The sequence below is a fragment of the Humulus lupulus genome, chromosome X (genome assembly GCF_963169125.1).
Source record: "Humulus lupulus chromosome X, drHumLupu1.1, whole genome shotgun sequence".
NCBI lineage: Eukaryota > Viridiplantae > Streptophyta > Magnoliopsida > Rosales > Cannabaceae > Humulus > Humulus lupulus.
This window is the reverse complement of record NC_084802.1, coordinates 35,324,769-35,330,768: the sequence shown is the minus strand read 5'-3', so window position 1 is coordinate 35,330,768 and position 6,000 is coordinate 35,324,769.

The following is a 6,000-nucleotide window of genomic DNA, read 5'->3' as shown; positions in this document are numbered from 1 at the left end:
ATTTGCACGTTTCCACAACTGATTCACATTATTCTTGGAAAGTTTTTTGGGTAATCAGGTTTAGGAAAAAGTACATAGAATAAGTATTCTAGAAGAAGGATTTTATGCAGTATAATGTACAAGACAATGAGTAAAAAGACATAGGGAGTATATTTATGCTGATTTCGGGTCCAAAATCGAAGTGAAAATTTGATTTTGGGTGTTTTCGGAAAACTGGGTTTTTTCTGCTTACTTTCGGAGTCAAAAAGTTTTTTTGAAAAAACTTTTCAAATTCACTTTTTGATTTTTTTTTCCGCCTTGATCACATGTTTATTGTGTTTTTATCAGGATGTTGTTGGTCGTATAAAAGCTTAACTTTTATACATGAGCAACGTTATCCTTGCTTTTTTCTTTCTTCTATCTATTGGTTGTAGATTCTCACTTCCCCTTTGCTCTTCTCAGATATTCATGCATGATCCCTAGGGAGGTGAGAGACCAATAGACGACGATCTTCTTGCTTTGCTGTTCAAGGATCAAGAACAGCCTTCTCTTCCTTTTTATGAGCCTTCAGCCTCACACCCAAACCCTACGACCAATCCTCCTCACAATCTGTCGCAAAACCAATCGAATATGGGCCATGTCAAACACATTGCTCGTAGAAAAAATAAACCCACAAAATTTCCTACCAACCAGCCCACAGCCAATACCGAGGGTCCTTCAAGCGACCCTCAACCTTTAAACTTTTCACCACCAGATATCCAGCCCAAAGCTTGTCCTCGTGATGGCCCTCGAGCCAAGGTAGCTTGGTACACCGCCCCTCCTAGCGTCATATCGACGAGGATGGTAGCCAAATATCCCAAGAAGTACAGGCTTCCTAGGATTACTCTATACAAACCTACACCCGACCAGAGGAAAACATGCCCAGCGGCGCCTATAGCGCCTGGCCGAGGTATCATATAGAAGCGGGGGCAATCTTGCCCTTACACGACTTTTTCCGGGGGGTGGTCAATTATTTCGAGGTCGCCCCCTTCCAAATAACTCCCAATGGATATAGAGTTCTTTCAGCACTCTATATCCTATACAACCACAAAAAATGGCCTGTGCCTACTCCTCATGAGATCAACTATCTATTCAATCTCAAATCCAACCCCAATAAGAATAACATGGGGTTCTTCCATTTCTACCACCAGGAATCCGCTCTCACATTCATGAGTGACATAACCTACAAGTCCAATGTAGGAAGGTACTTCCAAAAGTACCTCCTCACGACCGACTTGGTCACAGACAACATGGCCTTCACATGAAGAGGTAAACTTTTAATCTCTGTTCGACATTTATCTAGTCATTTTCATCTTTCCTTGTCCTTAGTTGTTTTGCGCTGTATCTAGGTCCATGGTACCGGCCAGACCCTACTCTAAAGATGGAGATAAGACTCGCAGCCTTGGCCAGCATGACGAATATAGAAAAAAGCATCAAGGAGTTGGTCACGAAGAGCAACTTAAGGTTGGTCGACCTTTTAGAACCTCACCAGGAAGTGAGGGAATCAACCACAGGGAGTGCCACTAGAGAGGGCACTGAAGGACAAGAAAACCCTGAGAAGCAATAAGATGTGTCACAACCCCAGAGGCGTCGACCAATGGGAGTGACCATCCGAGAACCTAACCCCAACACTTGAGCAGCTAATACTCCTTCCCAACATGGGAGGGGAAAACAAAAACTACCAGAATACACTATTCCTATATTCGAATCCTCCGATGAGAACGGTATAGATTTCTCACTCTTAGATAAACTACCCATCCTTTGTCATTTATTTGATAGGGATGGCAACTTTAAATTTATGACCAGTAGTTTTAGCTTGGACTTCTTCGAGGCATGTGTAGTAGTAGTTCTTTAGATAATGTAGCGACCAGTAATAATAGTTCGGGTATACTACTTAGAATTTATTTTTAGTTTGTTTCTTTATCATGCCAAACTATTTCTTGACATATCTGCTCATTTGTTTTGTTTTGTAGTCATGCAATCTGACGACACATTCAACATCTACACTTCGGTAGGCACTCCAGCAAGTACGAAGAAGTCGAGCAGAAGAAATCCTAGAGAAGCCAGTGGGGAACCTTCAAGAAAAAGGGCTTGACAAGAGGTCCCTCCAGCTCCCACTTCTTCTAGATCAATTACGCCTCTTCCTCCTCCTCCTTGCACTGAGCCTTCCACCAACTAGACAGGGGGATCTTTGGCTGCAGAATTGCTGAGCAATGTATATAGCTCAACAAACAACAAATTGCAAAAATTGTCCAAGCACCATCGCAGCCAGGAGGCCTTTGCTTGTCTTCCTTCGTTGAAACCCAGCCAGGTCCTTGCTCGTGGGTTCAATGAAGTCCTCAGTGTAAGTTTCTTCTGCATTGTATTTTAGTCAAACAACATTTCCTTTTATTAGCTCTAACAACTTCATTCTTCTACTTGTTCGCAGGGTATTCTGACCATGAACAATGGCTGGCGTCATGCCGAGGAGGTCGATTTATAGCATGACGAGGAGATCAAGGCATGAGAGGCCAAGGTTAAGGAAGTTTAAGACAATGCTACTGTTTTAATCGAGGAGGTGTAGAAGAGCCAAGAAGATCTGGCTAAGGTTGGTGCTACCAAGGAGAAGTTTAAGGAAGCCTCTGAGACTAACTACAAGGAAGCAACCAAGCTTCTAGAGGATCTAGAGGCAAGCATGAAGGAGGCAACTGGTCTAGAGGAGCGAGTCAAACTGCTCGAGGAGAAAAATTCCCAAAACTTGGAGAGGTTTCGAGGAGCCACCTTCAACTACTTCTACATGTTTTTGAAGAATAATCCAGAGGCAAATTTTGACTACCTTCCCAAGCAGGTAAAACAAGCCGAACTCGCCAAGTGTGTTGCTCGCCTAGAGGAGGAGAAAAATGCTCACAATGCCTTAGACTCTCTTGAAATTTCCTTGGCGACGGGCATTGATGGTGCTGAAGAAGAAGCCGGACCTTCAGTCGACCAATAGCCTCAACAGGACTCCTCTTCAGCTGCACAATAAAAATTTTGTTTATGTAATTAAAACACCTGAACAAATTGTTCGCTATGTTAAGACAATTTGCTGCCTAAGGCAGCTTTACTTATCTTTTAATATTTTTAATTACATCCGAGCAGTAGTTGCTTGTGATGTAAAGATGTTTCATTTTGATATTCTAATACACTATTATTGTTATTATAACATCTGCTCGTATGACCGAACTTAGCATAACACTTTATTAAGATTTCACTAAATTAATTAATTTTTTTTTTAAATACTCTAAGTGTCGTAGTATTCTTTCCCTTATTTTGCTCGTGTGATTACATATGTTTATGTTGATATGCTTTGCTCGCTTAGTATCTTATATGCCCCCTAAGTGATCAAGGAGTCTAAGGTTCTCGGTCACTTGCCATGACCAATACCTATGCGAACATTACTGCTCGCTTACTTATGAACAATCAATGATAATATAGCAAAACAACACACGTACTGAGCAAATACTTGTAATTGATATAATAATTGGCAAGAATAACTAGATGCGCACAGTTCCTTTTATTTCTCGTAATAAAATGGACAAGATTCGTGTATGTACGAGTGATAAAAATTGATCTTACACTTATAAGCGACCAGCCATCTAATTGTTTAGCCCTTATTCACAAACTTGTAAAAAGTAAAATTAATACAAGCCAACTCTTTAAAAAGAATTGTTCACTAATAATACTTGCGCAGGTGTTCTCCATTCCAATAGCGAGGAACGAGATCTCCATTTAAGCGAGCAAGTTTGTATGTGCTTGGTTGAAGGATTTCTTCAATCTGATACAACCCTTCCCAATTTGGTCTGAGTACTCCAGTAGCCTGATCGCAAGTGTTAAGAAAAAGTCTTCTAAGTACCAAATCTACCACGTTAAACTTTCTTTCTAGTACTTTAGAGTTAAAATATCAAGCGAGCTTTTGTTGGTAAGCTGCAACTCATAGTTGAGCCTGCTCGCGCCTTTCGTTGACAAAGTCCAAAGACTCCATTAATAACTAGTTGTTCGTGCTCTGGTTGTATGTCAACCTTCTATGCGATGGTGGATCTAACTCAATGGGTAACATGGCTTCATACCCATAGGCCAAGGAAAATGGTGTATGGCCTGTTGTTGTTGTTGTCCTATACGACCAGAGTACTTCTGGCAATTGTTTTAGCCACACTCCCTTTGCTTCTTCGAGCCTTTTCTTCAGTGTTTGTCCTTCGGAGTTTTGTTAACAGCTTCAACATGCCCATTGGCTTGTGGGTGAGCGACTGACAAAAAGCTCTTCGTGATACCATACTGCTCACAGAAATCGATGAAAAGGTCGCTGTCGAATTGTGTGCCATTATTTGAGATGATTTTTTTCGGCAAACCATATCAGCATACAATGTTTTTGACAATGAAATCCAATACTTTCTTGGTCGTGATTGTTGCGGGTGGCTTAGCTTCAGCCCACTTAGTAAAGTATTCGACAGCAACTACTGCATACTTGACATTCCCTTTTCCTATAGGCAAAGATCTAATTAGGTCAATTCCCCAAACTACAAATGGCCATGGGCTTTGCATCTGTTTAAGCTCATTTAGGGCTGCTTGAGGTATCTTGGGAAATCATTGGCACTTATAACACTTCTTGACGAATTCCATAGAATCTTCGATCATTGTAGGCCAGAAATACCCTTGCCGGAGAATCTTATTTGACAAACTTTGCCCCCCCCCCCCCCCCCCCCAACATGATCTCCACAGAATCCTTCATGTACTTCTTGCATCAATTCCTTAGCCTTTTCCTTAGAGACACACTGTAATAAAGGCATCCAGTATCCTCGTCTATATAAGATTCTATCGAACAAGATAAACTGAGTCGATTGCCTTTGAAGTGTCCTTACCTTATTCCTATCTGCTGGTAACAATCCTTGTTTGAGATATTGTATGATGGGAGTCATCCATGTGTCGGACATTTGTATTACTAGCGAGGATTCTTCCGCTTGAATGCTTGGTGCCAATAAACATTCGACCGGTACTATGCTCAAAGTGTCAGCATCTTTGGTGCTTGCTAACTTGGCTAAGGCATCGGCGTTTGAATTCTGGTCGCGAGGTATTTGCTGGAGAGTATACTTCTCAAACTGTGCTAGTAAATCCTTCGCCTTGTTTAAATAAGCAACCATCTTAAGACACTTAGCATGATATTCCCCAATAATCTGATTAACTACTAGCTGGGAGTCATTGTATATTTCTAGTGACTTTATGTTCATATCCTTGGCTAGTCTTAATCCTGCGAACAGGGCCTCATACTTGGCTTCATTGTTTGAGGCTGTAAATTTGAATTTGATCGCACAATGAAACTGATGTCCCTCAGGGGTGATTAAGATTAGCCCTACCCCCGTGTTGTGCTCGTTAAAGGACCCTTCTACGAAGAACTTCCAGGCAGGGTTTGATTTTGATAATCTGTCTCTATCATCAGTTCACTAGTAGGGAGTCTGGTGAATTCAACAACGAAATCCACTAAGGTTTGTCCCTTTATGGCTGCTCGAGGTGCATAAGAAATTTCAAACTGCCCCAACTCAACTGCCCATTTTAATAGTCGATCAACGGCTTCTGGTTTTTGCAAGACTTGCCGTAGTGGTTGATCAGTAAGCACTATTATAGGGTGAGCTTGAAAGTAGGGTTGCAGTTTTCTAGACGCCAGTATCAAGCAGTGAGCTAATTTCTCTATTGGCGGATATCGTAATTCTACTCCCACTAGCCTTTTGCTTAAGTAGTATACTACTTTTTGAATGTTGTCTTCCTCTCTAATTAAAACTGCACTAGCATCACACTTTGTTATGGCTTAGTAGATGTACAAAGTCTCTCCTTCGACCAGCTTGGACAAAATGGGTGGTTGCGACATGTGGGCTTTGAGCGCCTGAAAAGCCTGTTCACATTCCTTTGTCCATTCAAACTTTTTGTTTCCTTTGAGTAGATTAAAAAATGGGACACACTTGCCCGTAGACTTAG